This window comes from Hoplias malabaricus, chromosome 2 (genome assembly GCF_029633855.1).
Source record: "Hoplias malabaricus isolate fHopMal1 chromosome 2, fHopMal1.hap1, whole genome shotgun sequence".
NCBI lineage: Eukaryota > Metazoa > Chordata > Actinopteri > Characiformes > Erythrinidae > Hoplias > Hoplias malabaricus.
Window position 1 is genome coordinate 66,849,161 of NC_089801.1, and position 24,788 is coordinate 66,873,948.

At 41.0% G+C, this 24,788-nt stretch overlaps 1 protein-coding gene across 1 annotated transcript in view; it reads right to left on the minus strand.

The window, feature by feature from the left end:
- Positions 1-24,788, minus strand: part of raph1b (Ras association (RalGDS/AF-6) and pleckstrin homology domains 1b) — a 60,716-nt gene extending 35,928 nt beyond the window's left edge. The window contains exons 1-2 of the mRNA XM_066655624.1: positions 24,556-24,788; positions 5,803-5,866 (exon numbers count right to left, since the gene is read on the minus strand). The gene's annotated coding sequence lies outside the window, so the exon portion shown is untranslated. The remainder of the gene's footprint in view (positions 1-5,802; positions 5,867-24,555) is intronic.

Sequence of the window (24,788 nt, forward strand, 5' to 3'; positions counted from 1 at the left end):
TCATCTATCATGTAATATAATTACTGCCTGGTTATGTTGCTCAAAATATGAGAATGTGTACTGCAATCACAAAATGCCGCAAACTAACGCAATAATCTAAGAATGGGATCCAACTGTCTTTCTGTTGCTGAACTGATCATGAGTTTTAATTGGGAATAGTTTATCTGATTTGAATGATTTTATTGTACTCTTTCACATACAGCAATATTCACAAGGTGATTCTGAAAAGACAAAACATGTTTGTGGAAAACTTGTTAACGTTTCAGAGCTGGATTAAAAAAAAACACCTCTCTACTTCCATCCCCAATTCTTCTAGTTCATAATAATCAATTACACAAGCAAATACAAGCTATTTAAACAACACTGTTAACCAAGAGAACTGCTTTCCCCTAGTTCTTCTGCATGTACTCTGCTCTTCACAACTCCACACACATCTAAATGCTTAGTTTGACTGTTCTGGGGACTTTGCAGCTGTTATAACTTTCTATGATAGCATTAAGTCAGTGGCCTATGAGACGTGTTCTTGTGTCATATTTTTAAAAATGCAACATTGCTGCTAACTCAGAGCTCCACCTTCATGAGGCATTAGAACGGGAAATGTTATACTCTTAATTTTATGATCATCAAATTAAATCTATGTCCCCATCCACATTTATTTATTTATTTATTTTCCATCTTTGATTGTTTTTGTTAGACAACTTTAATCTTTTTACTGATTAATCTGAAGTATAATTTCTCCTTCTCACTAACAATCATAAGGGTAGTATGGGCCCCAAAAACAATGGGAAACAGCTACAAATTGGACTGTGATTTTTCTCCTCAGTATTGCTCAGGCCTTAGGCAAAAACAGACATAATACTCAACGCTAACTAAGCAAAAACTGCAGCTACAGCAGTAATAGATTTAGTGGAATATTCCTGGCAGGGCCTGAGTTACCTGATGGCTGCCTGGAGCTCATACAGTCCTACTTTCTGAGAGGATGCCGCGCCTTTGAAGCAACGCACTGACACTCGTGTCTGCCCAATGTCCAAGAGATAAATCTAACCCAAATATCTGTCAATCTGAGTCTATGTCTCCCTGACATCATGGAGTAGCATGGTTTCATTTGCCTGACAGGGATTCTGCAGTGCTGTCTTAGAATAACAGAGAGAAAGAGAGGGAAAAGGAGAGAGAGGAAAAGAAGAGAGAGAGAGAGAGAAAGGAAAATGAGAAAGAGAGAGAAAGGAAAAGGGGAGAGAGAGAGAGAGAAAGAAAGGTAAAAGAAGGGAGAGAGATAAAAAGGGGAAAAGGAGAGAGAGAGAGAGAGAGAGAGAGAGAGAGAGAGAGAGAGAGAGAGAGAAGGAAAAGGAGAGAAAGAAATATAAGAACACAGAAATGGGGGAAAAAAAGAAAACGTTGGATGGGAGGAAAAAACTGTAGAGAAAGACGAGAGAGCCAGAGATAGGATGGAGACAGAAAGACAAAAGAGAGATAAAGAGAGATAACCAGCAAGAATGGGTTGGGGAGGAAGGGAGAATACAAATGAGGGGAAAGAAAAATATATGAGCAAGAGAATTGAGAAGGTGAACAGCAAGCACGACAGAAAGAATGGAAGGGAGATCAAATAAAAAAAATAGTCAATTAAAGGGGAGAGAGGAATAGAGAGATGGAGTAAAGGAATTTTTGGGGAGTTGGCTGTTCTTGAGAAAATTTGTCGTCATTTCCTCCGCCTGACTGCGCAGAAACAACAGCGATGGTAATCACTCTCTCACACTAAGACACACCCAACAAGTGAGTCCAATAAAGAGCGACACTAATAAAAGAGTGACGCTGTTCCCGGAGTTATTACGGGCGTGTCACCTCTACAGTGCCAAAGTCCAGTCTGCCTTTGGTCTAGAGCTGGGCGATATGGCCAAAAATGTTATCACGAATATTAACATTTCGTTACACACATCCTTCTAAAAATGTAGACTGAACACACGTTCGTTCATTCGTTGTCTGTAACCGTTTATCCAGTTCAGGGTCGCGGCGGGTCGGGAACCTACCCAGGCAGAAAACGTTCTGCACTTTTGTTCTGGAGTGTTAATTTAAGAGAAGCAGCCTGGTCTATGGCCTCAGATCCAATAAAACTTGTGTGTGAAGAAAACAGTGGTCTCACAAACGGGAAAACATTTCCTTTGAGTGAAGAAAATCCCAGTGGGTTCTGCACTTGTGTTCTAACAGGGGGTCGCCATACCAGAGAAACTACACCCCAAAACACAGAGGGAACAGTAGACTACAAACTATTTAATATAAATATTTAATACATACACACAAGCACTTGAATTACAACTATTACAGTCTTGTTTATATTCTCGCGTTCATGCCGTCTCTTGGGTTCATTTACCGTAATACCATGAGTATACGCGCCTGTTAGCGTGCAGCTGGCTGTGCTAACCGGGAACAGAAAAGGGTTATTGAGCTCTATTACCCAAAGCTTATCATTGTTATTGGCCAGCAGTGCTACTACTTAAAACAAAAAACAGCTAAGGGTCACTGACTGTTAATATGGTAGGTTTTTACCTCAGAAAATACCTGATGACCAGAGCCTGATTTTAATGAGACACAGTGCTAACACTAAAGCTGGTGACCCATGGATCAACATACTGTATGATTTCTCCAACTAGCTTTGCTCAGCATTACCTCAGCTCTCTCTAAATTACCTCTTAATCATGAGAGTTGGCTGAAGATTCCAAAGAGCTACATATATGACCCAACACTAATGGTATTTCGGGAAAGGCTGATTATAAGGCATATGATATAGCTGGGGAACTTTTTGGATCTTGTGAATGTGTGGGAAGTATAAAAGGGCTCTATCTGGGGCATGTGCCCTCCAGGGATTACTGGCTGCAATAGAGGATAGTGATCTATCCTCGCCTCTAGATATATCTTCCACATACAGTCCACACTCACACAGAGAGAGGGGGAGAGAGAGAGAACTTTAAAGTGATACTAGGGCAAAGGGATTTGTTATATATTTTATTAGATAATGACAGAGAAGTGCATTCCTTTGCACTATTTACTGAATACACATTTACTTCACTTAAGTTGATTAAAGTGATTGCTTTGTTAATGAGCTTGGCTCATTTTGTCTAGTGCTTTAATGGGAGATTCCCGGTTGTGTTAATGAAGCTAAAGGCACTGAGCACTCACACTCTTCTTGTTATCTCTACTTCTAACATGGAGACTTCAAGTCTATTAGAGTAAGAGCAATCGCAGTGTCTGTGTAAGCAGCCACCTGCTGTGTGTGTGTAAACAGGCATGCTATGAAGCAGAATGTGTCCCTGTCTGTGTGACTAAGGCCATGACGTGTCAGCAGCAGTGAAGTAGAGGCTTCAGTCCTCTCCACTGAGCAGCTGGGAATGCCCCAAAACAGCCTCTACCTGAAAGCCCTGTGGCAGCCAACACACTTCTGCTCGGCCCTTGACCCCTGACCCCTTACTGGCAGCTGGCTGAGGACTGTTTACCAGTCCAAAAAGGAGCAGTTGTTCTTGTTGTGAGTTAGTTAGCAACATTTGGGAGCTGGGTTATATTTTTTGGGTGTTTTTATCACAGTTAATGCCAAGTCCATAGTACATATTAGCAGGAAGATTATACCAGTGTATAGGGCTGGATGATATGGCCAAAATATATTATGATATAATTCTTATATTGATATGAACAGTATATATATAGTGAATTACTGTCCAGCCCTACCAATGCCTCACAAACACCAGCCAAACATACAGCAGGGAATGTGTGCTACGGGGCAAAAGTAAGTGTAAGTGTGTGTGTCACGGAACGAAGGGTTTGCAGCGCATGTCTCAGTTCTTTTCTAGGTCCAAACTCTACACTCATGTTGAACAATCACTTCAGGACCACATACACCACTCCATTCCAAATCCTCTGAATGGTGGTCCATCACTTGAGAGAACAGTTTCGCTGGTCCACAGCCCAATGTGGCGATGCAAAACCTCTCGCCAAACCTTGGCTAGAGACTGCGCATGATGTACACTTTGCATATTCAGAAGCATTTTAGCTTTTAACAAAATATGTCACGCGGCACGGTGGTGCAGCAGGTAGTGTCGCAGTCACACAGTTCCAGGGGCCTGGAGGTTGTGGGTTCATTTCCCACTCCAGGTGACTGTCTGTGAGGAGTTTGGTGTGTTCTCCCCGTGGGTTTCCTCCGGGTGCTCCGGTTTCCTCCCACAGTCTAAAAACACACGTTTGTAGGTGGATTGATGACTCAAAAGTGTCCGTAGGTGTGAGTGTGTGTCTGTGTTGCCCTGTGAAGGACTGGTGCCCCCTTCAGGGTGTATTCCCACCTTGCGCCCAATGATTCCAGGTAGGCTCTGGACCCACCGCCACCTTTAACTGGATAAGCGCTTACAGATAATGAATGAATGAATGAAAATATATCACAAGTTTATTAAATATATATATATATATATATATATATATATATATATATATATATATATATATATATATATATATATATATATATATATATATATATATATTTTTTTTGGACTAAAGCAATCCATGTTGTGACCAGATGGGGAATATTTCAAATAGATTCCATACTACATCAGTAGTAGCTTGAAGCAGAAGGCTTAAAGACTAGGCCATGTTTCACATCAGAGCCATGGACTTTCCAGAAAATTCCAGTCCATCCATTTTAGTCCACTTTCTGCTCTCTGGGGGTCCGCAGAAGCTCAGATGTTTTCACTTAAGCCGAGTTATCCTTAAAAACCCAGCTCTACATATCACACTCCTGCACCCCACCAATAGCTTTGTTCCCTCAGGAACCCGCCTCTTGCTCCTTTCCACCTCTCATTTAAGGATCATAAGACAGTTCCTTTGCAGGTTATGACTCTAGACATAACCTGCAGAAGCCATGTTTTGTTTGGATTCATTTATAACAGGGGTCTCGAATAAAATTTCACACGTCTCCTCAGTGATAAAAGTCATATCTGGGCGGCAATAATATAACAGTGAGTGTATATCCAGTGAATCCTGGATGCTTTAGGAGCTGATAGTGATAAAATGTGTCATTATTACTAGCAAACTAAAAGCCCCTCTACCTCAGGTATTTATAAAGCTTATCGTCAGACAGATATTAAAGGTGGTTTTCAACACGCTTCAAAGACATCGGCAATCAGAAGACATTATGCTAATTATATCATACCTTCTTTTTTAATCTCCTCTGAAGATTTTCACAGCAAAGTAACAGCCTGGTGTTACTTGGAGCTATTTTTACCACTCTGCACTGAAGCAGGAGATCAAATCAATCCTGCTCCAAGACTGTTTCTTCATCTTGCGATTGCAGCACAGCTAAAGGGTGTATTCTGCATGCTTCCACAAGAAAAAAGCTGGTCTCTTTAATACTGCATAGGGTTTCAATTAATCTAGGTTCCGAAAAGTTACGGCAACTTTAATAATTATTGTATTTGATTTTTCTTTGTTCTGATTTCTAAGCCTTATATTCTCTACATTTAATAGACATTGTTGGAACTCTCTCTGGGTTTCCCCCTCTCCCTCACTCCCTCACTCGACTTCACCAAATCAGGATCATTATATTATGAATATAGTGCTCTATCAAATATTATGGCATAACATATGGTGTATTATTATCAACATTATATTAAATGGAGCAGTTAGCTGAAGTTGCAATAATCCCCAGCTATAACTCTATAGGTCTATGGAACTAGACTGATTCTATATACGTTGGATTCCAAACATGGACTACATTCTGAGACAACTGTAGCCAAACATTTAAAAAGAAAAACAACCAGAACCTACCTTTGGTTCTTCCTTATGCTGTCAGTTAAAGCGAAGGTCCAGAGGCCAGGTCCAGAGGCAAAACCTAGGTAGGAAAGACACAGAAAAAGAAAGGTTCATACTTAGCATAGAAACTAAATACACATTTGCATAAGGAACTCAGCAGAGCAGCCTACAGATCAGCTTTTAGTCTAGATCGATTCAGCTTTGTGAGGCAGAGATGCTGTGTAAGCACACACACACATGCACACAAACACACACACACAAATCACAAGTATGAGCAGTAGCAGCTGTGTGCGTGTGTGTATCCTTTGAATTATACACTCCCTCCTACACACAGCCAGAGAAGGAGTACTTCCACAAAGAAAACAAATTTCCACTTACAGTGGAAGTTGAAATTTGTAATTTCTGTCTAAATGAAGAGTTGAGTCAGTAGATGACTAGCTTTCACAGTCAACCTACAACTGTCTGAGAGGCACTTAATTAGTCAAATAAAACACACAGTTCCTCACCTACACATCCATCACAGACAGAAGCCAGCTGGTACGTTACAAATCAAAGGCTGTGTGTGTGTGTGCGCGCGCGCCTCTGTCTGTCTGTCATGTTATGTGAAAAATATTTTTCCTTTGCAGACAAAACCCAGAACAATCCTACAATGACAGAACCAATGCAAAGGCTTTAACCAAAAACTCCAAGCTTTATTTAAATCTGAAGACCAATGCGGTTTAAGAACAAGGTTAGGATTCAGTTTAAGGGTTAGTTATTGCACTCTCTCATTTTATTTTATACAAGCTTTATTTATGTAATACCTTTCATATACCATAGTCACTCATATATATGAGCGCGTATACACACACACACACTTCTATGTTAAGTTGCTTCCCTGCCTTTTATATATTGGGACATATGCACAACCATATGTCCTGATACTGTATAAAAACAAACTCGGGCATATGTGTCAAACAAAAACCAAACCACAGCTGCACAATGGTGCACAACTGTGCAAGCCGTCTGTCCACAGAGCAGCCGGAGTGTGTGTGCGCGAGTGTGTGTGTGTGTGTGTCTGTCTTGCATGACAAAGAGTCTTCTCACTTAGAAACCCGCCATGTGGTCTTTTGTAAACTCACTCATTTGATCTCAATTTAGCTTTAGACCACTACAACTAACAAAAAGGATGCTCATTGGGGACAATGAGCTTTTTCCATTCTCCGGAAGCAGTCAGGAGAAATAGAATTAGATGACTCATCAACGCCTGTAAGCTGAGACACAGATGACATGAATCTGCAGAGAAAAACGGGTGTTTAGGAGCAACAGTGAGTCAATACCAAAATCCCCTCACTAAAACTAACTAAAACAAAAGGAAGGAGTCCTGATCCAGGCAGCCAGGGTTACACAGAGGAGTGAACCGCACCAAAGGTCTGTGGGTCAAACCCACGGTCTGTATAATACGCATATGTATCACACACCACACTGGGCAGGCAGCCTGCCAGATAAAGGGATACAGTCCACAGCTTAATCGGTGTGACATCATTCACAAAGGATGAAACTGGAGAACAGTGAATGACTACAGGGTGAAGTCATTTATCTAGGCCTGTCATAAGCCTGGAATATTAGGTGATAATTAATAGCCATAGTAAACATGGCAATTAGCCGTCTACTTGTTTTTTTTCTACTTGTCTTTTTCCAACTAGTACAGTTTTTTTAAACTAATAACATACCAATATCTGAAAATCATTCCCTGAATGTGTGTTCAAATGTAATGAACATAGCTACCCTAAGGTAAGTGTACCAGAGTCAGACGGTTCTTTTAAAATAACAACAAAAACTGAGTATTATGGGGTTTTTTTTCCACAACTCTGAATTCAATCCAGGTAAAGAGGACTTTGAGGGTCTCTCTCTGTCCTGAGATTGATAAATAACAAACTGCCCACTTGAGATGAGATGATGGGAACTAAGCACCAAGAACATGGCTATAATTTCTAAAGAAATAATAATATTTCCCACAGCCAACAATTCCAGACAACTATTAAATCAATAAAAGAGTGCTCATGCTTCACATCCATTTCTCCTCTGCTTCAGGCTATGGATTCTACAGCACTCTCGTTTTTAAACCATTCTCTCTCTCTTTCTCTGTGATTCACTCCCACACACTCAATGGCACACTGAGGATGAGCAACAGAAAAAACACAAAACGATGAGCATTAAACTCTGCAGGCTGTATGTTTGTTTATGTCCCCATCTGCCCTCATATTACTGCCTCTGAGGCAGAAAGGACTTCCAACACTACAATAACCACACAGTGACATCACTCTGGGTGTCTGTTTACCCAGCAAGGAGCAGGTGTTCTTTGTGAACTCTGGGGTGAACCTGAATAACAAGGACCAGGGCTTTGTTTTTGTTATTCCGTGATATTTGTTTATTTAGAAATTAACCTCTTGCACACGATGACCAAAGTCAAATGCTAAACAAATCAATAAGGCCAAAGGTTAGTGGAAATTAGGGCAGTTATTGAATATTTCCAATCTGTTTACATTTACCAATTCAGCGTGACTTACAATTTTAGTCATATTACAGGGGTAAACTAATGCAGCGTTAGGAGTTTCCCCAATATTTGAGTTACATGGTGCTGCTACACAAGCTGGCAACTGAACTCAAATAAATCTCATGTTTTCTTGTACCCTATTAACACTACTGTCATATAATTGCCATGAAGAACAGCACGGAAGCATGCTTTAAGAACATACAGGACAGTTTAAAAGATGTACTGCACAGGTATAAATTAGCAGGAACAGCACTGGGCAGGGATTACTGATATTTATGTGACAGATATGTTCAGTGTTTATAGACATTCTGTCCACCAATGACAGTTGGTTCTGCTGTACATTCATACATTAATATATTTCTTACAGAATGTCTACATACAAAGGTTGGATGAAAGAAAGGGAGCATGAGGACATGAGAGGTCCTAAAGAAAGAAGAATGATTAAAATAGATCAAATCAGCTGAGAACCACGAGGGTCACACAAGACATTTGGCACACTTCCAGAGACCATAAAAGCTCCAAAATCCCCATAACACACACCATCACCAATAACAACACACACAATAACACCATCGAACGCTGCCTGGTGGGATATTGCCAGGTGTGTCCGTCAACAAGCCAGTTTCCTGCTTAAGCCAAACCTGTGGCGGAAGACAAAGGCCCGACTTCCAGTGCAGACAGGAAGCGGGGGTGCATAGGGTGCCATAGAACAGAAGCCAATCGGACGTGCTAGAGGAGGTGATGTCAGAGGAAAACCCCATCAGTGACACTTCAACACAGAGCTAAATAACAGAGGAGGAGATCGAGTGAGTTTATTTCTGTAAGAAATGTGGCAGAAAAGGTTTTCCACACACAAACTCAACCAAAGTGTGCTTAGCACCATTTCTGAAAGACATTCTTCACATATATCAAAGAGCTAGGAGTGAGAAATATATCTCATTAAAATACAGCCTGCTTCCAGAAAAGAAAAACAGACTAACACAGGGGAGGGGCTAAGTAGGGGGTAAGGAGTGAGGAGTGAGGCTTTCTCACATCAGCAGTGGATGCTGCAATCCAGAGCTGCAGATGCAACTTATTGATTTACAGAGAAAGGAGAGAAGCTATGTTTTCCTCGGTGAGTCAGCACAAACTGGAGCTGGGACGATAACTTTGATCAGCCCACAGAAACAGCCATGGATACACAAAACACACACGCCCTCTGCCTCTCTCTCTTTTCCTCACACACAAACACATGTTTACAGTAGGAACAGTAATGTACAATAACATATCTATTGATCTAAATGTTGAAATCCTTTATTCATTGTAGCTTTTGTTTCAATATACATGAAATATGTTTCAATATACAGGAGGTCCTCGGGTTACGTCAGTCCCGAGTTACGATGTTTCGTGGTTACGACACATCTCCCATTTACTGTATAAAGCCTTGTTTCGACTTAAGTGGTTTTGCGTCGTAAACGTCGTAATGTGAACTTCGTGTGTGGTGTGCGCGGCGGAAGAATACACGGTTACGCGGCTCGGGACCGAGGAGGATAGGTGTTAGGATAGGATAAGTGCTTACAGTATGTTATTTACGTACAGTATGTACGTATGTTCCACCTTACACTGAAAATCAATTTACGACGCGACGTAGGAACAGATCAACGTCGTAAGTCGAGGACCCCCTGTATAAGATTCTTTTTGTAACCGACGCTTTTACACAAAGCGAAACCACTCATGGTTTGCAGTAATTGACTTGATACTACGGATGGAGATGGAGACAGAAGAATAGGCAAAAATAAATAAATAATAAAAATAATAATAATTATTCTTCTTTCACCTTTTTAATCAGCCCTCCTCACATATGTGAACGTGAAGACGAATAAAGCAAATCCAGGGCGTGAAAAGAAACAAAAAAAAAGCTCTTTTGCACAGAGAGCTTTTCTTTTCTTTTTTCTTTTTTATGACATTGCTGTAGGACATTCGAATACTACAATCAATGTAGATTTTCAGTCTAGGAGAGAAGTAGGAAAACGCATTAGTATTGAACTTGCATAAGTGCTACTCTCCCAAACGATGGATCTAACCAAAGGACGCGAGTCTTTACAACATGACAGGACTGATAATGACATCAGCGCTGGTTATCTGAAGGAGAAAGAAAAATCCATTCATACTAGGGCTGCACAAGATGGGAAATTATGACCACACACACACTTGTGATATGCATCGTGTATTAATTAAAATCACTGAATCAATGAACGTGACTGGCCTGCATTGTTTTACTAAAGTTATTCTTTGTTGGATTATATAAACACAAAGTTGGGACGGCACAGTTGTGTTACAGGCAGTGGTCCTGTCACACATCTAAAGGATTGTGGGTTCAAGCCTCACCTCAGATCACTGCAAATCATATACTGGCTATTGGAAAATTGTAGAGAAAATAACTAGAGTTAGTGTGTTGAGAACTTGTAGCCACAGTCCAAATATTACAGTGACATTGAGAGGGGTCAACTTTTTCCCCAGGATGTAAAAGGTAAAGGGAAACCAGTATAGTACAGACATGTGCTTCATTCATTCATCATCTGTAACCCTTATCCAGTTCAGGGTCGCAGTGGGTCCAGAGCCTACCTGGAATCATTAGGCGCAAGGTGGGAATACACCCTGGAGGGGGCGCCAGTCCTTCACAGGGCAACCCACATTCACACCTACGGACACTTTTGAGTCGCCAATCCACCTACCAACGTGTGTTTTTGGACAGTGGGAGGAAACCGGAGCACCTGGAGGAAACTCACGCAGACACAGGGAGAACACACCACACTCCTCACAGACAGTCACCCGGAGCAGAAATCGAACCCACAACCTCCAGGTCCCTGGAGCTGTGTGACACTACCTACTGCGCCACCGTACCGCCCCAATGTGCTTCATTTAAGTTTTAATTGCAAACTCAACCTTGTATTGATGGTATCTCTACAGAATTACCTTTCATTTTTGAAATGATGTCCTTCACCAGGTTTTGACAGCTTTCTCTTTAGAAAACTCTTCAAATGCACTCAGATTGATTCACTAAATAAATTGGTTTAAATGCACAACCCACATCACAAAACGTTCTTCCACATGTTCGCAAGCAATTGCACATTTCCACTGCAGATTTTACCCAATCAAAACTGCAGTTCTAAATTGTTTAAGTGTGGTTTCTGTTTGAGTAGTATTTATGATACCCTGCAAGGTTTCTTTAGGGAAGAAAACAGAACTAAAGTGGCCTAATAGAGCAGCAGAACTGAAGATATGTTCATTTACATCACTAATGTAAACTTACATTTCATCTGATACTGTAAGACTACGGTATACTGTGAAATTAAATTGTATCTGTACCGCCCAGCACTGTGTAGTGGTCTCTGTTCGGAGGCCCCTGCTGTGCTCTGGATTCAATTAAGAAGCGATTCCACTTGGAGCTGCAGGATTCGCTGTGGCCAAAGTGTAGCCTCACACACACACACACACACAGAGAATTACAGGGAGTCATGCAGATGGAATTTTCCCACGGTGATGCTGAATATGGAGAAGGATCCCACTCTTTTTCTGTGCCTGCTTGCTCCGTCTCTCTCTATCTTTCCATACAGCTCCCTCTCCCCTCCCTATGGTGCAGTATTATTAACCTGTCAAACAGCCCACAATGAGGTTGAGTATGAAATTCATGAATAAACCCCACCATCACCGCTCTCACATCATCAGAACTAAGCTACTGTGGAAAATAGGATGGAAATTCATGATGGAAAAAAAAGACACATTGTTCGTCAAGCTGGATCAGTGTTTGAGTTACGCTGTTCAAGATGTTCACTGCCAATAAATCAACAATTTCTGGTACTGAATTATGCCAAAAAACTTGCTAGAGAGGGTATGAGATCACTTTTATCCTTAAATAACACTAGTGAAACATCCTACTGAGCAATTATTCACTTTGTTTACACTAAGCTCAAACTCACCATTATTCTTTAACATGAAGTACCTAACCACAGATTTTTTAATAAGAATGAAATAATACATTTGTGTTAAAGAAGCTCCAGAAAGAGCACAGAGCCTCAAATAAAGCATTATCATACAACGGAGCTAGACAGGGACATCTCCAGCATGCTAATTGACTAAATGAATAAATCAAGACCCCTTGGCTACTTTTCTCCACTGTTCAGGAGCTCATCAGGATGCCTCAGAACGTGTATAATATCTCATTCTCATCTGAACCCGCTGTAAACAAAAACAATAAACAATGACCCAGCCATGACTCCCCACTGACGACGTATCCTTGGTTTCCATCAAAACTAGTGAAAATGCGGTCGAGTTCACTGGAGGTTTAAAGAATCCTGAATGGCACTGGTTCAAGAACCAGAGGTCATTTGGTGGAAAAGGGCCAATACTGCAGTATCTGCAGTGCTGAGCCTGGATTAGCAAAAACAGAGGCTCTGTTCTCTTTATTACAGGTCAGTGGATCATCACAATGATTATGAAGCTGTCATTTCAGTGTAAAAATACCACTTAGTGTTTCTTTTACCAGCTGATGTTAGGTATTCAATAAGCTATGCGTATCTCCAAAACCACACTACGTCAGACCACCAACTGTCCACAGCAACAATGAAAGCAGTGAAGTAATAGTGAGAGGTGACTGTAGCTTTAACCTAAAACTGACCACGGATCTGCACTTGTACATATGGGCCTCTAATGTAAACTAAGCCCCTTTCTATTCAACAGCTGAATCCTTTCCACTCACAGCCAACCAAGGCCACCGGTCATCACGGCTGGCTGATCCTGGATGAGTGTGTGACCCACAGAGAGCTGGTGTGTGCCAGCATTGACGCTGACCTGGGTGCAGGCCCCAGTGGCTCTGTCTGGCACATGGGTGTGTAATTTAGAGAAGCCACACAATAAAGCAGCTGCCACTGTGGTCCAGGGATTAACAGAGAGGTGACTGCTCAATGTTAGGCAGTGAGTCTGTGGAAGTGTGTATTGCCCTCCCTTTGTAAATCACACACAAATACACACACCTCTGAACATCAAACAGACCACATCCAAGCAGAACAGAACTATTCTTGTACGGCCTCGACTGTGGTCTGTGACGAACTGTGACTCATCAGCTGTTTCAGCTAGACTCTTAAAGCCTCCTTCAAAGAAAACAGCTCAAAGTCTGTGAGAGTGTGAGTATAACATGACTAACAACAAATAAATCTGTTTTCAGTTTCTTTTTTAATTTTTTTTTTATAAAGAGTATTATTGAGTGCCGTGAGTATTAACCAAACAATAAACAGCAAAACACAACAGAGAAAAAGAGAACCAGGTAATAATAGCTAAAATCCAGAGCTTTTGCTCCTCACTCCTGCTCTATTTAGCTGAAATAAACAGTGGCTTTTTAAAATTAAAATGTAAATTTGTTAAATTATACAATTAAAAATCTTAAAAACAATATTCATTCATTCATTATCTGTAAGAGCTTATCCGGTTCAGGGTCGCAGTGGGTCCAGAGCCTACCTGGAATCATTGGGCGCAAGGTGAGAATACACCCTGGAGGGGGCTCCAGTCCTTCACAGGGCTAAAAATAATATTACTTATTTTAAAATATTATTTAAAAAAACAAATTACTGACCTGTCAAACAGAGACAAGAACCTCTGCGTTCAGCACTACAGAAACTGCACTGAGGTCTTTAATTCTGGATTTTGACCCAGGTTCCAGGCAGATTATTTAAAATGGTTGGCTGGTAAGACACTACTTGTTGCAACTGAAACTAGCCAGGTATAGGATCCAAGGTCCGGATTTTAGGACCTCTGTACTATAATATGAGTGAAGCAGCTTACTCTTATTTTACTAACAGGGACTTTACTGTCCAGAGGAACCCATCATACACTGCTTTGAGGTAACTGAAGCACTGCTGTTCCATCAATCTGAAATTTCCTCAAAATGCATCCCTGACTTTACCAGTCAAAGTGAGACTCTAATAACAGATTCCGGATCAGTGATTTTTTTAATGAACACTGTAGCTCAGTGCAGTGTGAGGTCACAGAAGCAGAGACGGAAAAGTCAACATTAAAACAGAGAGACCTTCAACCAGCACCAATCACGAGACGCGTAGGCTGAAAACTGTGCGCTGCCTTGAGATTCACTCTACACACACACACACACACACACACACACACACACACACACACACACACACACGAGCAACAAACACACTGTCCCCTACCAGCCCTGTGTTCTGTTTCCACACACAGAAATAGTAACAAACTCACTCATCCACTGGCATAGTTAGCCATACATTAAGCCTGTTAATGGCTATGGCTTAAACTACTACTCAGAGTGTCTCCTTAGAAAAATGTTTATTTAACAGCAATGTGCATAAGTAGTAGGCTGCAGATTATACAGTACCAGTCAATATGGATTTTCATATATTTGTCATATATCACTAAGCAGATTAGATATAAGACACTCTACACAAGGGAAAGCCCTAAGAAAATAAGCGTAAAACATAGTCAGTGAAAACATTTATAGAAAAATGGGACTCCTAACAAATATAAAGGACCTGGCAGACACTCAAAAACAGTCCTTAACAGATAAACATTAACTACATCCTATACAACCTACAAACTATTACTAAGAAATACAAGACAAAAGAACAAGAAATCCACACAATAACATTAATATTTGACACCTAAGATGTGGAACAAGGCTGCGATCTTTCTCACTGGTTACTTAATACTGAATACTGGGGTTAGACACATGTCTTCAATTTCTTAGAAAAACTAGAAGCAAATTTCCTGAAAAGAATGGAAGCTGCAACTGTGACACAGGGTACAGTCTATGACTTTTGCACAGACTGACCTCCACCCAGTGCAGTCCTCTGGCTTAGACACTTATTAAATATCACAGAGACAAAGGGACCTGTCCACTATTCAATACACACATGATGGTGCGTTCACCTAATCACGGAGGTCCCCGAAAACAACGCAGAGAATGATTTGCTTGTATTTGTGAGATGTTGCAAACTCTGTAAAAATGTACAAATCTACAAAAAATGTAATGGTGGTCTTGGCATGTATGGCACTCCTTGTGGTGAGTTTGGAAGGGTGGTCCTTGATGATGGATTCCAAATTTCCCAGGACAGAAACAGAGATTGCTGCTACACTGACATTATGCAATGTTCACAGCTAGATTACGCCCATCGTTTTCGAAGCTCCTGGAGGCTCTAGAAAAATGAGTATGATCTATTCCTGTTCCTGAGAGAAAGACTATTTGTATGTCCTGGTTTTAACTGGCATATTCATTTTCAAGCTTGGTTTTGGACCAAATAAGGACAGGAGGATGCTCGATTTCACAATTTATAGTCAACAGCACTAAACGTAAATAAAAAAAGAAAGTCGACTGTGTAATTTGTGGTTCTTGTGCTCCATTGTAAATACAAGTCAAACACAGAACATGGAAAAAAAACATCAGAACTGGACTAGCAAAACACTCTGTAAGAGAATTTACCACTGAACAAACTCTACATTTGATGTATTTTCCAGAAAATACAACTCTAAAAACTGACTCGAACATCTTCACATGAGGATACTGACACCATACACTCCAATCCTAAGCTTTTCATAATCTTACCACAGTCTCCACAAGAAATAAATCTCTCCGTATCCACAATTCAAGAGTATTCTCTAAATGTTGAGGTAGGGAAAAATGGAATGTGAAGCAGGGAAACAGAAGAAACATAACAAACCAAAAACACAAAAACAGCTGGGCATAACCAAACCGTTGGACACAGTGGTGCCAGGTCCTTCATGCTGGATACAGCTGGAATTCTGAATAAAATGAAGAGGACTGTTAGCCTCTGTAAACCTTGCCTGGTCATTCAAATAATGAATGGAGGACAGTTAGCAAAAGCACATCAGCTTTTAACCAAACATTTTCAAAGTGTTCCACAGATCAAGCAGCACAACATCTTACAGTTCTAAAATTCCTAAAGAAGGGCCAAAGAGATCCCCTAGAAAGACTTAAGATTCACCCCACTTTCCAGTGTACTTGCATGTGTAAGCATTCACGGAAACCCACTCTCAGAAAGTGCAAACTAGTCCCTCTCATCCTCAGCTGTTGCAACGAGAACAAGCTGAACTCTGGGAACTCTGGAATGGGAAGGATTCTTCATATAATGGCGATTCCAGCTGGCAGAAGACTGTGGCTGTTGTTACAGTGAGATCAGTGGGGTCACAGGACTTAAACACTCCAGACAGGAAAACACTCCAGAAGTTCTCTGGCCAGAACTTCATTAGGGAAACCTCATGTATCTTTTCCCATTGGTCCAGACACCGGCTTTGCCAGAACAGCTGCTCCAGGAGGATTTGAGACAGCCTTCTTCATATCTGTGGAATATTTAGATGGAAATATTTCTTCTAAAGGCCAAAGTATGGGACCCATATGTGTTGGGCATCTCAAAAGGAAACAGTGGTTGCAGAAAATATTTAAAGAAAAAAAAATTGTCTTGCAGATTCTGTGAGAAAACACTGCCAAAAAACAAACCAACTGTGCTTGCTTCTCTTCTACAAACTTGAGCTGCTAATCCCATTACCCACCGCCGTCTTTAAAGGATCTAAAACAGACTTGAGTCAGGAGGCTGAGTGCACAAATCGTCTCTTGCTGACCTCTCGTCTATACAGATCTGACTTTGTGCAGCAATGGGATTTCAATGTGACATCCTTCCTTTGGAATTCTCACCTCTTGACCTCTCCCAGGGGAAAATGAAGCAGAGAAGAAGTTGCCTTTCTGGACCAGAGCACTTCCTGTGTACATGATAATGAAAATCAAGATCTGTTAGCATGATCTTTAATGTCTGCTGCTGCCAGAACTTTTGGAGAGAATCTGAAGCCCCTCTAAAAGATGATTTAGGAGAGGGGCCTTATATATAGACACAGATTAGTGTACAGCTCAGTAGCTGTGATGAGTTTTTAAACACACTTGCTTAAATCCCTTTGGAAAACTGGAACAAGAAGAGGAAAGGATATAAGGATTAGTTGTCACCTCTGTAGCTGCTTAAATAACAGAGCACATGGGTTCATTTCAATTCAAAACCCAACATCCCACATGTATCAGACCTCTCAGAAAACGTCCTCCTTCCTAAGGCTGCATTTATCTGGATGTAAAAAGATAAAGCCTATTGTTAAATTGACACCCATAACCAGAATTCAACAAATATAGGACACTGTGGAGACAGCTTAGATTCACACAAAATTCCTTAGGCTTAGGCTACTTGCTCCACGTATTTATGTCTATAATAACGTACAAGGGGCCAATATAACTGCATAAACATGCGCAAGTGTACAGGCTTTTCTTCTAACTAGTAAACTCAGCTTCTTTAAAGCAATTCTAGGTAGTATGTGTACCTTAAAATTACAGCTTCAAATCTTTGGGATGCTCCACTGACTTGTAATTGGGAGAATAGAGCTTCCATCATTGTTACCTGCAGAAACTGCTCTATGCAAAAAATAAAAGCTCCATGGCTGTATCACAGGGGAACTCTGCAACTCTTAGTATACTGCAACAATCTTCTCCTTCATCTTTTGTTGATCTGGCACAGTTTTTACGCTGGACGCCCTTCCTACAATATATTGCAACAATATTCTGTGATAAATTACAAGTTATATACATGTTATATTCTAAATACTAGTAATTGTTTGTATGGTGAGGAATAAAACAAACAAATGTGGACATTAGTGTAATATACACGACAAACTGGATAGAGGAATCTTTTTAGTTTATTATAATTATCTCAGGTAGTTTTGATGATTTCTGAATTAAAATCTCTTCGTTAACTAAATAAATGTTGGGGCCAAACCTGGTCACATCATTAATCCGCGTTAAAAATGAACACATTAGCTTTGCCAGCACTATAAGCAGCACTAAAGCTGTTATTATGCAGTGTGTGCCAAACCGAAAGTAGCATTCTAAACGTTTTCAGCTGTAAAATCTATGTAACTTAATATTAGATAGTTTCATCTACCTTTCTTTTTTCCTCTCCCTCACTTGTCAGGTGTGTAGAGCTAGAAGCAGTGCGGTAGGCATAATTTTTCCACTGTATTCCTCACTCCAAAATAAAAGCCCTCTCCTCTTGTAATTGAGGTTTCATGTAATTCTTTAAAATCCGATGGAGCGGTGGCAATAATTTTAGCAGTGGTGGGCCGCCACCGCCAAAACTGTAGTGTAATTACAAATACATAAATGTGCATCTCAAACAGCACGTTACGACTTAAGAGTCAGAATTTGAACAGGGCCATCAATTCCTCTGGGGCACCAGCTTCCCCTCACACGACCCTCGTGTGAATATGGATTGGCAAAGACTCAAGATAAGCTAACGGTTTGAGCCCACCTGCTGTTGACAGGGCGCATGATGTGAAACAAGCCACCTGCCATTGTGTGTGTCCTCATTAATAAGCAAATAACAGCCTAGAGTCTCACAGAAGTGAGACAGAGTACATTTGCGGGAACACTAACTGCTTTCATAATCATCCGTCTTGAGTCTGTGCTTTAGTTGAGTATTAAACAGTTGCTCTGATGATGACTTGAACAAAAACTCATTTATGATGGTCCAGGAAATATGGCCACGATAATTCATTAAAAGCTCAAGTCCAAATAAAAATGTATCCGAGGTTAGCCATGTGGCTAAAACAATAACTGAACAACCTTATCCACTGTGGCTTATGTAAGAAGTGATAAGTCTACAACATATTGCATTCACACGTATTGCGCCTCCAAGTAATGTCCAGAAATGTTACCATGCATGTGTGAAGAAATGTAGAAATGTAGAGAAAACATTGCCATGTTTTCATGACAGTCTGATTACAGTGTAGAGATCAGAGTTAGGACCTTCACTTTTTCTTACTGTGGTTTCAATAGAAGGACTTGGAAAGAGCATGGAAAGGTCAAATAGTTTTCCTTCTCAAGCAACTTCTTTTTTTTTTTGGACATTGGAGCAGCTGTGTCAGCTCTGTTTTGCGCTCTGATAGACACCATGAGCAACAGCCCAAAACACCACTGCTCACCAGGTGCCTACAGCAAGAGACAAGTAGCTGCTGAAAGCCTCTCCAGTTTCAGTTTGCCTGCTAAGTGAGTTTCATGGTAGATTCTGGTGCTCTTTGAACCCCTCAGATTCTCTAGGGGGCTCTGGTAAAACAACACCACCTAAGAATGGAGGTCTTTTGTGTGGGTCATGCGTTTCAAGCATATCAGATCAAAGCAAAAGCTACCCTAGGGCCTGCTGTCTCATCCATATAGCTGAGGTCATTAGATTAACACAAATGAAGACATTAAAGAAAACAAAAGGGATCCGGGATCACCACTCGCACTCTGAGATATAGCTGAATCAGATAAATGGACGTCCTTGTGGACGCACATATACACATGACCAAAGCCTTTCTCTCTTCTAAACCCCAAGCAGCATTACTCAGTCCTTAGGTAGCTGATTTTCTCATCAGATCTGCTGCTTCCAGGCCAATTCCCAGAGAGCTTCCTCAACATCACCACATCCCTCTCTAAACATGACAGCGAACAGGGCTCTATTTCCACACGCGGCAAAACCATTGACCGCTGGGTTTTTCCTGGTCAGCAGTTTACATTGAAGGGTGCTACTCAGATCCAAAAAAAAGCTGTGTAAACTGGTATTGTGATTATATTGCTATTTTATATATTGTACTACAAGCAATCATTTGTCGTTAGATTAAAAGTGATATAACTGAATTTGAACTGCCACTAGATGACAGGGTAGACTTGGACCAAAACAAATGCTTTCTACGCCCTTTCCTTCAGCCACTCCTCCTCACTCCATTCTGTTCATGTTTTTAGCACGGTGCCTGGAGAAAACAGCTGCTAAACACAGACAAGCGCAATGGAGAACTTATAATTCTATTTTAGAGGCCTTTTTATCTCAAGAACATGTTTACTTTGGTGCCAAATTATTCAAATTTTCTCCTGTCTCGTCTCTAGGTGAAAGCAAAACAAATAATGGGGAGGGACAACGCTTCCACTGGGCAGGACTAACATTTATGCACAGTCAGCCTGGCTATGAAAACAAACAGCAGAGAACAGCACACAAAGAGGTGACTTCATTCTTTGCTCAGGACAACTTTAATCTTTACATATAAAAATCAGTTGGATTTAAATATTTCCAATGTCACATCACTTTTAAACAATGAATTGAACCAATCTTTCCTGGTTTCCTCTCATTTTGCTCCTCATGAAATGGCACCATGAAAGCGTAATCTGTGCATCCAACAATCAAATCAGAAGTTTCATCGTCCCCATGATTCCTGTACTACATCGCAAACTGTCAGAATATCTGAAGGTATCATGATCTTCACAGCATTACAGTGTTTTTCCATAATAACTGCTGTAAACAACAAATTTAACTTTGACTAAACATTGTAGTGTTCTCCCTGTGTCTGCGTGGGTTTCCTCCGGGTGCTCCGGTTTCATCCCAAAGTCCAAAAACACACGTTGGTAGGTGGATTGGCGACTCAAAAGTGTCCGTAGGTGTGAGTGAATGTGTGTGTGTGTGTCTGTGTTGCCCTGTGAAGGACTGGTGCTCCCTCCAGGGTGTATTCCTGCCTTGCGCCCAATGATTCTAGGTAGGCTCTGGACCCCCGCGACCCTGAATTGGATAAGTGGTTACAGATAATGAATGAATGAATGAATAAACATTGTAGGGCCACTTGGTACACTGCTGGACTCTCAGTCTTGTTTTGCTAAATGTAACACAGCTATGTATGATGTGGTGACAACCCCAGATTCTCCGGAAAGGCATAATCCAATCACACCAAGCAAATATTCTGAGCAAGAAAAGCCATCTCTCGTCGTCTCATTTCTGTCCAGCTCTGCCCCAGAATCAGCAGGAACTTCCTGAGGGGAAAAACTCCTTGTCGTCTCCTTTTCCGCTCAGCTTGATGCGGCTGTCTAAACCAGAAGCGAATTCAAAGGAAAGAACTGAGGAGAATAAAACATATCTTAAGCTCAAACTAATAACAGACCATAAAATAAAAAAAAGAAAAAAAAGAAAACATAAGACTGGCAAAGAGTGACTCAGCTTTCCATTACAGTGAACAACTCTTTCAAAGAAGCTTTTACCCCGACAAATGACTGGCTCCTACTGTTGTAACCTACATTGAGTGCTGTGGCCTCTTTTTTCCAGGCACACGTGGGCAAACACAGCACCTCAAGCCCTTGTTTGCTCTTAGCAGAGAGACGACTGATGCACACCGGCCCAGACAGAGTCCAAACAGCATGGCCTTCCGCCCGAACAGTGACGAGCTGCGGTCTGAGTCTAAGGGCCAAAAAAAGCATCTCCACTGCAGCTGGAGTACAAACTACAGGGTTACTTCTTATGTGCTGAACCATGCCACTGGCCTCAGAAATGAGAAATTAAGTCAAAACTAATCTTCAAAATGCAATTAAACCGCTTGAAAGGAGTAGCTTCTGCATAATCCAGTTATCTTAAAAGGACACTGTAAAATACAAAGGAAATCTTGAGGCTTGTGCTGAGGGCTGCATTGTTTATACTGGTACATTGAGAAACACCATGATTTTGCTTTTCAGTTTAAGAACTATATTTTGCAATATATTTAACGAGGATTTTTACATTTTATTTCCAAAGAACAGTGATAATAAAAAATAAGCCTCTTAGATTTTTACATTTTAAATTGAACATTTTCGAAAATATGTTTATAGCCAAATGACTATACATAGAAATTAAAATATATCTATAATTGCATTTCTAATTATCATCTAATACATAGACATACTGGTAAAATCATAAGCGTTAGTTTTATAGTCACCCAGCACTTCAAGGGGCCGGCTACACCATAAAGTCACAAAGAAAGGCTGTGAAAACCCCCCCCAACAGTGATGTATGTTGAAGCTTTGTCTACATCTGTGGTCAACAAAGTGTGTCCCCTGACAGCTGCTCCAAATGGTCCCTCACACCCCCCCACCCCCCACCCCCACCCCCAACACAGAGAGGCTAATTAGCCCAAAGACTTTGAGTGGAGGTCTAACCAGATTAGACTATGATGCTCAGGAAAGATAAACACCAATTAGCTGACCAGCAACATCTGAAAAAGAGTTGTCTCTGAACCTGTGGAAAGGATAGAGCTGTAGTCTTTCTCTTGGCAACACTGTCTTATCGCTGTGAATACAAACTGCACAGTCACCTCCCTAGATTCCTAATGTCTATAGTGCAGGACAATGGAGTCAGTGCCTGTCTCGCATGCAAATGTATAGCCAGAGCATGACATGGACATTTTGCATTTTTTTTACCATTCCCTTGGAACACCTGTTCTTTTAAAAAGGGAGAGATTAAACCTATTTTCTTGCTTCTTTTTAAATAAAAGGTGGTTTTATGTGCAAACATTACTACAAGTTTCATAATATACCACTCACAGCCGAGTCTGTTCAGTCCATGTATGAAAATCTTCAAAATCTATTTTGACTTCACTGTTATGTCATGAAAGTCAACACATTTGCATAGAGTGAACTCCATTTACCCATGTCACTTTGCTCTGTTAAATGTTGCAAAAATGGTGGAGTAACATGTTTTTTTAAAAATGTTATAGGTTTGACAGTGGTTCTTATGGTAAATTTCAGTACAGTGCACTTAGATACTGTAGTAGCTGTCTGTATTGAGAATAAATTCTCACTTGTGGATTCAGTATTTACATTTTGATTTCTCTGGTCTTCACTATTGTTTGTCAGGATTTTCCTCGAGCTGTTTGAGATATGACATGGTTTTTCAAACTGAGCTGAAGCCTGTGGGCAGCACATGCTGATCATATACAACTGTTGTGATATTTACGTGACGTCACAAAGGCCAACGCATTTACATACATTTGTCGACTCAGCCTACAGCCCCTTGACCCCGCCCCTTCAAACTGAAGTAATAAGGAGTGTTTCAACCTGGACTGCTTTTTGAATTAAGCCCCGTACAGATCAGCACTAAGCTCATTTACATATTCGAGTCAAAAATGTTTCATATACCAATACAGAAGGATCCTGTAAAATGTATTAACACCACACAAACATCCTATCACTGGACCTCTTTGGGGGAAGAAAATCACATAATAATAAAAATGCAGCATACTAGCCACAGACTGACTAATGGGACAAGGTCCAGCTGCGATGCTGAGTTTGAACACACCCAATACGACAATAGCTGAACACATGACGCTCGGGTTTGTCACTGAACTGACGTGTCTGCACCAAACACGATGAAATGTAGCATAACTGAATATCTTTAGACAGTATTCGCCTCACCGTCTCAATGAATTACAGCCACAGCCCACTGCCTTTACTCTGACTCAACAGTCAAGCTGTGTAGCAGACAGTGGCTAATTGTAAGTGCTAATTACACTCCTACCAAGCTAAGAACAGTGCCAAAAAAGGGAGAGGTCTGGAAAAATCACCCAGGCAATGCCAGATTTATGTGATTCCTCCCCAAACACCCCCTTCTCTAGTCTGCAAACATGCTGTTTTTTGTTGCTCTGAGGACAATTTCCCATTTCCCAAAGGCTAGACAATAACAGCCCACTACAGGGCGTAAGGGTGCCCATCCTAGGGCTGCGAGTCGACACCGGAAAGAGTCGACTCCTCAATTTCAGGCATTCGGGAACCAAAGGTTGATTCCAAAGCTTACTAAACAATTTCAGAATCCCTGGACTAACACGGTATACCAAGGATTTATAATGTCTGGATTGTGGAATTACATTATTTCACTCATCATACGATGGCTGGCAGTCTGGATTTAACTATAAAGAAAGGTGGAAAACAAAGGAAACATTTAAAACTCTGCTGAAACTTTGCTTTAAATCCAACAACACAGATCACCAGCTCCAAAATAGCTGCTTCTGAGTTAATAACAAAAACGTGTTAATTGTTAGAAAACGTTCAGGTGTGCAGCAGTTGCTCTCCGAATGTACTGACTAAAGTAATGTATAACTAATATTGCACTTTCTATTCTCCCACATGTCTTTCTCTACGTTCTGCATGCTTTTGGAATCGAGATTGGAATCAGAGTCGATTCCAAGATTTCAGGAATCGAACAGCCCTGCCCTATCGATTCCTCAGGGTTTATTCACCACCCTCTTCACTTTTCCTCACTCACCCATCACAGCCAGTAGAGCAAACGCGACCAGATAGCGACAACTAACATACCCACAAAGGAGGTGGTTCTAGGTTGAATCTGCAGACTCACCCGAAAGAGGTTTTAAACCCGCCTCTCTCTCCTGTAGCTCCTAACGGCAGTAACCGTCAGTTCAAAACCAACACCAAATCCAGCGGCAGTTAAAGAGGCGCAGTTTATATCCTTGAAAAGCGATGGTATCTTTTCTTTCAAATCTTCAAACAGCCAGAAATTGTCCGTCTCTCTGCTCACAGATATTTCTGTCCACTACATTCTCTCTCTCATTCTCTCTATTCTTCTCTTTC